The 7,585-nt window shown below is 36.3% G+C and overlaps 2 pseudogenes; both read right to left on the minus strand.

Moving 5' to 3' along the window:
- LOC102865482 overlaps positions 1-831 on the minus strand; it is a 30,484-nt pseudogene extending 29,653 nt beyond the window's left edge.
- Positions 832-5,342: 4,511 nt separating this feature from the next.
- On the minus strand, positions 5,343-7,115 carry LOC102858580 (annotated as a pseudogene).
- Positions 7,116-7,585: the final 470 nt, after the last annotated feature.

Below are 7,585 nucleotides of genomic sequence, written 5' to 3' on the forward strand. Positions count from 1 at the left end.
AAATTAAAAGACGTATTGTGATGGTAAAGTCTGCTGTTAGGGACCTCTCCAAAGTGCAGAGGAGCAATGGTATCTCTCTGGAGACTAAGATGTGTCTGATGCAGGCCATGTTCTTTGCATTCACTTGTTATGCATCAGAGTTGGAAAATGACTAGGGAGGATAGAAGGAGAATTGATGCCTTTGAGTTGTGATGTTGGAGAAGAGTGTTGAGTGTACTATAGACTGCTAAGAAAACAAACAGATTCATCCTTGAGAGGGTTAAACCAGGCTGTTCTTTGGAGGCAAGGATCCTGAGGCTTTGTCTGACATACTTTGGACATGTTGTAAGGAGGGACCGGTCCTTGGAGAGGGACATCATGCTTGGGAGGGTGGAGGGATAGCGCAGAAGGGGGAGGCCCTCTATGAGGTGGATTGATTCAGTGACTGGGGTAATCGGGATGGGTGTATCAGAGACATTGTGATTGGCACAGGACAGAGCAGAGTTTAGGGCTGTTGTACATAGTGTGGGTATGAGTAGCAAGGGACTCAACAGCACATAACAACAACAACAACAACATAGTCCTTTTAAAAAAATTTTTCCTTGGTTTTTATGAGTATCAGTTACTAGCATTTTGGAAAGGAATGTAAGATGATAAGTAAAAGTTCTCATTCAAATTCATAAATTAATTATTTTACAGCATTGAATTTTAGAACATTTTTTCTGCCAATGTTTTTTTTACATATTGACAATCAAATGGCCATTTCTGTGAGTCTACTTATCATGTGACTTCCAGCTTTTGTCATTAATATATCCCCCCCTAGAGTTCTTCAGCATTTGGGCTTGCCGTCATGGTAAAATACCGTAGCGCCTGTTTTTAAACATTCTTCTAGGTCGTAGAGCCCTGGTGTGTCCACTTGCCATACAGCAACTTGTGGTTGCTATGAAGCTGAACAGTGTGGCACTGATATGCCAAATGCGATAATGGTTACCCATGGCAGACAGTGTTTGGTGGATCTCCCTAATGAAAACAAGCTTAGAAAAGCAGAAGTGGCATCCACTTCTGTAAATCGTTTGCCTTCAGAAACCCTATGATCCTGGAGAAAGGATGAAAGTCACAGAAGTGTTGAGAACTTTTGTTAATAGGGTCGCTATGAGTCCTCTATGACTCAACAAGTGCTTAACAACAACAACAACAGTTGCTTAGTGCCACTTTTGTAAAACGTGACTGACCTCAGGGTTGTGGGGAGACTGAGAAAGAGGGGATAAACAATGTATACTGTATTGAAAGAGATGAGGGTGAGAACTGTTTAAAAAAAGATATGTGATTAGGTATTATTGTCATGACAGGAGTCCAGAAAGAAGGCTGCATAGTGGAGTGGACTTGGTGGGGGTGGGAGGGGATTTTATAACAATGAAAGAATTTTTCTTTTACTTTTCAAAGAGCAGAGCAAATTGGGAGTGGGGAGAGGTGGCCATGGAGAAAAGTGCAACAATGAATGAATGGAAATCCAAAGTCTTTTTTACTGTTTATATGCTTTCCTATTTTCTAGTCACTCTCCATAGTCTTTATGACTCTTCTTCTGCATGTCCTGCTTTTCTTGTCTCTTACTATCTTCTTAAAACTTGACGTTGCACCAATACTTCTAACTCAGTGTACCTACTATAGCTATACTAAATTTTTGCTCTTGTTCGAAGAATTTCTATTTTGTTAAATTCTATTATCAATCATTTAGGTGCCTAAATTAGAAATTCTAAAGTGCATCTCTGTCTTTTAACTTCAGACTTAATCACTCATGTAATCTGATAGTCTATCTCCGAAGTATATCCTTTATATTCCCCTCATTTTATTCATGGTTAGAGCAAGATTAATTTAATGTAGTCAAGGATTAAAAGAAGAAACACTGAATTCCAGCTACCTAAGGAAAACAAAGTAGTTTTAGCTCTTTAATCTTGTATAGATACTTACTCCTTCAGACTTCCTTAACTCTATATTATTTAAATAAGAATAATAATTTGGCTCACTGAGTCATTTTAGGTGTAAAACGAGATAAACACATAGACTGACACAGAAAATTACATACTCAGTAGGCATTCAATGAATATTTGTTTAATTTTTTAATTATTATTATCAGACATTTTTCAGATAATACTATCTTTCAGGTTCAAGTTTGATAGCTGTAAAGAAATTTAAAGTATAAGATATGTTTTGTTTTTTTAAAAAAATCCTGCCCAATATTGACAAGGAGCTAGTGGGTTCAAATTGAGAGCTGTCCATTCCCAAATTTCGGAGAGTTTAGATGTAGTATTTGAATTAAAAATTTTACTTTTAAGAAAATAAGTACTTTTTTCTCTGGTTAAAGTATGATACAAAGAATTCTATAAATCTTACTATCAAAGTTTTTCCTTATCACGAAGCATGATTAGAAATATGCTTAAGAAATAATAAGTTTTTCAGTAGATAATGCCCTAAATAAAACATCTTTATAAAGACATAATAATGAATTTCATGTAGTTAGATAGTCAATCTCTTCCTATGTGATTTTATAATCTCTGAAAAACTAGTGCATGCCAAAGCCAACTCCAACTTGACAGCAATGAGCAAATTTTGTTGCTATTTTAGTTCTTCAGTGGTGCACATGGTGAACACTGGACCTTTAAGATGATCACTACAACTTATCTGTGGGCCTATAACCTGCTTCTGAAAGTTCCCAGCATAGAAAAACACATGGAGCAGTTCTACACTGCAAACATATCGCTACCATGAGCCCAAATAGAACGATTACAACTGACAACAACATTCCTTCTTTATAAATAACAGGGACATGTTAAGACACACACTAAAAATTTTAATTATGAATAAGAATGGTATGATAAGCTTTATCTGAAATCTATAATAGTCAACAGAACTTTAAAATGCATACAATTATATAACTTGAGAGTTCAATAGAATCAAGCTTAATGGATTTTTCAGAAAAGACAACTCAATTCTTTTATTCAGTGGATTAATTTTATTCCTTAATTTATCTGTTACTACTCATAATGATAGATTTTATTTTTAAAAAAACATCATTATTTAACTATAACTCTTTTATAAGAGAATTTTTATCCATAATTATGTGGAATTTTGAAATTTTTTAGGGTGAAAAGAAAGCTTCTTTTGGAGGCCAAATGTAATTTTTTTATAGACTCTTTGAGTTTGTGCTCTTTTATACCACTTAGTTTATTTCTTTCTCTATATAACTTAGCTGTTATAGTTTTAGCATATCCACATCTCTTATTTTTGGAAATTTCCATATAGAATTGCTTTTTCTACTTATTTCAGATACTATTGTTTCTATTCCATGGCCTTCTATAAAGGATGTGCTATTTGCCTCAACTCAAGAAAAATTAGAACTGTGGATTGGGTTTACAACATCATAAAATTTGAAGTTCGTAGGAGAGGAAATAAGGAGTCTAGGTGGCACAGCAGATAAATGCTTGGCTACTAACCAAAAGGTTGATGGTGTGAACCCACTCAGAAAAGTCTCAGGATAAAGATTCTGGGATCTGCTCCTGTAAACATTACAGCCAAATAAAGGGCAAAGGGTAGTTATACTCTATCATATGGGTCACCCACAGTCAGAGTTGACTTCACGCTTTTCAGCTATAACAAAATGAGAGAAAATGGAAATCCTTCAAATTAATTTTTCCTAATTACCAGTTTCCTTGACATTGATAGAAGTTGGTAAAACTGACAAAATCAATTTAATTTGATTTTAAGATGATTTGCTTATATTGTTAAAAATCAAGAATATGTGCATAAATATTCAACACAATATAATAAGTAATGAAAGCAAAAAAAAGAAATTTGGGAGTGGATTTAAAGTCTTTAGTTAGGAAAACATATGTTTATAACTTGATGATGATGAGTGTTATTGGTCTCCCAATCTGCTTTCTTTGTTTATTGAAACTAAAATAGTGCTTCTTGATACTAAAATAAACACATCTAATTAATTTGGAAACTGTTAATAAAGTGGGTTAGATTACACTTCCCCCACCTGCAACAAATGTTTTCACAAGGGCTTTTTGCTTCTGATGGATGCACCCTTGTCATGAGACTACTTCATTTTGATGAGTCATATTACAACTTAGCATATTTCCTTTAAGAATTATGCCTAAAAAATCATCTCAAAAAACCAATCTTCCAGTTAAATGCTCTAAATAATCAGTTAATTGTTCCAGCCTGATGCAACTGACTTATACATCTTCCAGATTCTGAATTACAAAGAAAATACTACAGATAACAGAAATCCAATTTATTCAGTGGATTAAAAACTTTATAGAGCTAATCTAATATTGAGCACATTTAGTATTTATCAAATATACCTGTAGAGACAAAACCTACATTCTCAGAATTGCATATTTTTCCTCACTAAGCAGCATACACAGTGATTTATAGACCTCAATTATGAAGTCAACTTTTTAATTTCTAGTGTACCTAAATGCTACTAATAAAATTGAATTTTATTCTATTCATTTTGCATATCATAATGTAGTTAATGAAGAGAACACATTTGAGTTATCAATTATGAAAGAAATATGCATGTAATGCAAGGTGGAGATAATTAGTTGCAGATTACTGGTGGCCAAATTATTATCTGAGTTTTAAAATAAATATTATGAAAATAAAATCTTCAGCTTAATTATTTAGGGCATTTAAAATATATTTAGATAATTTTATAAGACTTTGAAATTAATGTAAATCTGCTATATTAAGTAACAATGTACATATACAGCTTAATAAAACAGAAAAGTAGAAACTATTCAGTTACAACTGGCCATTCATACAAAGTAATTCTTGCACAATACTGAATACTAATCCAAGACTGATTTAGTACTGCTATTAAGGCAATGTCAGAAAAGAGTGAGTAAAAGGAAAAAATTATTTGTAAAAATTTCACAGAGATTTCCCCCCCCCTCCCCCCGGCAGTGAAACTTCAATACAAATTTCACTTGGAGCAATTTCTTTTCAGGTGAGAGGCTTTGACAGAAAAGAAAGACAAAGGAAATAAGGAGAAATAACATTAACTTGCTTCTTTGTGGGAAACACATCATTCATGTAGTTTAAAATTGTAATTGATTCAATGGAAAAATGAAATTATTCTGCCTTATATCTTTCTAAGATGGAAAATGAAAACAATAGAAGCCATAAAGAATAAATATTTGCAAACTTACGTATTAACTATCTCGTGAATATATAACTTTTTTTTCCAGGCAGTGATTCTTTATTAAACATTAAAGCACAAATGTAGGTCCCCTGTGAGGAGGGTGGAGGACACTGGGGATGGAGAAAGGGACACTTGGAGTACATCAGTCCCCTCCTCACAAAAAGGGCTCGATATTGATTTCCAGGGAGGAGAAGGGCATGGTCAGCTCAAACTTGGTGTTGACGTCAGGATGCAGGACCCCGAGCTTGCCAATGATGCTCTGACCCCGGACAAAGACCTCGGCACATCGCCCCGGGAAGAAAGCAGAGCCTTCAGAAGCTTTGATCACATAGCCCCCCTTCTTCTCACCGGGAGGCACGTCGAGCAGCTGCATGACTCTGTCCAGCAGCCCGTGGATGATCTCAAACCCAGGGCTCTTGCCGTAGTTAATACACAGCACAGAGATGCCTGTAGTTTCTCGCACCGACATCTTTGCTAGAATCTTTCACCACAATGTCCGAAATTTCAAACAGTTTCAGAGGCAGGGGCATCTTGCGGTTTGCAGCTATGGTCTTCAGGAGGCCGGGAAGAAGGGTAGTGCGTGCCACCTGAAATTCAGCTGTTTTAGGATTACTTATATGGACGGCCTTGGTTGCAGAAATAATCCAAACCAAGTTTATCAGCAATATCTTCTTGGGAGCACAGGGCAAAGGTAAACGCCTCAGTGAACCCAGCTGCTGCCATGTCATGCCTGAGAAGTTCGGTCAGCTTATTAAGAGGAAATTGATTCGCTATGGAGTACGTTTTGGGGAGATGCATCTGAATGTTGTTATAGCCGTAAGCAATAGCCGCATCTTCTATAATATCACAGGCATGCATGATGTCAGCGCGGGTGGGAGGGACTTAAAGCTCTATCTGATGGCCATCGCCTATTACTTCTGATTTTAAACACATCCTGGTCAGAAGTTTTGCAAGATTTTCTGGAGTTTCTCTGATTCCAACTTTTTGTTAATGAGATCAGCTCTCACAATCTCCTTCTGGTAAACCAATTCTGGAAAAGTATGTGATTTCCCATTAGGATAAACGACCTCAGCTGCCTCAACTGTACACTGATTCTCACAGTATTCACTGAACATGGTGACAAGAATATCAAGGACGATTTTTGCCTTAGTAAAGTCAGTTCCTGTGCATTCAATAAATACGTTTCTAGTCTTTAGTGTTATCTTGGTATGATCTCCATTGATGATCGGAGGCATTGAAAGGACAACACCATTGCTATCATAGATGACTGGGTAGAGAGGTTTATTTTCAATGTTAGGTAAGTAATGTTTAAGGTTGTTGTCAGTCTTGTAGAGCTTCATCAGTTCACAAGCTGTGTACTCCTTGGTCTTATTCAGAGGCTTGAACTTGATATCTGAAGGACGCTTTGTGGTGTATGTGAATGGTCCTGACAACGTGTCCAGATCATGAGTGCCAATGGCGACCAACGATCTTTTTCTGCAAATGTTCTGGTGTAATTTCTCCTGAAGATCAATGAAGCTGTCGTAGCGATCTTTTGTAAACATTATGTTGCGGAGAACGGCTGCTACCGCGTAAGGGCGTATTTTGTCTCTTCTGTCATGGTCAATCTGTGCATTTCTCCATTCGGTGTTACCCGTTTATATACTGGAACCTTTATCCTTTCTTTGAAGACCTGAAGTCCTCGGACCAATCCTTCCAGACACAGGAGATCATAGCGATTGGCAGGCCCGTCGATTTTGTAAAGAACAACATCAGAGGCCCCGGATGCCTTTTCGTTACCTTGTTCCTTGCTTATAAGCTCCTTCTCTGAAGTAATTTCATCGAGTTCCAAGCCAAATTCAAAACAAAGTTCATCAAATTCTTCATCAGTGTAGGTGCGACCCAGAGCTTGAAAGAGCAGATCGCGCTTCACGCTGACAGTCGGCATGGCGAGTCAGGCTCACTGCACATGCCGTGAATATATAATTTAATTATAATTTCTTATTTATATTTTTTTATTGATTATTAAGTGAGTGTTTACAGAGCAAATTATTTTTCAGTTTGACTGTACAGGGAATGTTTTATGACTGCAGTTGCAATTAGAACAATTGCCAGTACTTCCTCTCCCCATTTCCTCTACAGTTTTCCATTCTTTACATCTAAATTATATATTCTATTTTGTCTTTTCATATTTGCTATTGGGCAAATGCTTGCTTCCAATATTATATAATGGATTGTTCAAAGGATCATGTTACTCTCCGGTATTATTGTTTATTTTATAGCTTGCTTTTTAGCTAAAAGATGGTCTAATTGGATGTCTTAGATTAGAAGACAAGTTCCAGGTTAGAAGGGTGTCTAAAGTTGTTACCTTTCTAGTGTTCCTCTAGTCTCTGTCAGAGAAGTGAGTCTTGCATATTT

The sequence above is a fragment of the Elephantulus edwardii genome, unplaced genomic scaffold, assembly GCF_000299155.1.
Source record: "Elephantulus edwardii isolate Elephantulus edwardi_28Jun2011 unplaced genomic scaffold, EleEdw1.0 scaffold00248, whole genome shotgun sequence".
Lineage (NCBI taxonomy): Eukaryota > Metazoa > Chordata > Mammalia > Macroscelidea > Macroscelididae > Elephantulus > Elephantulus edwardii.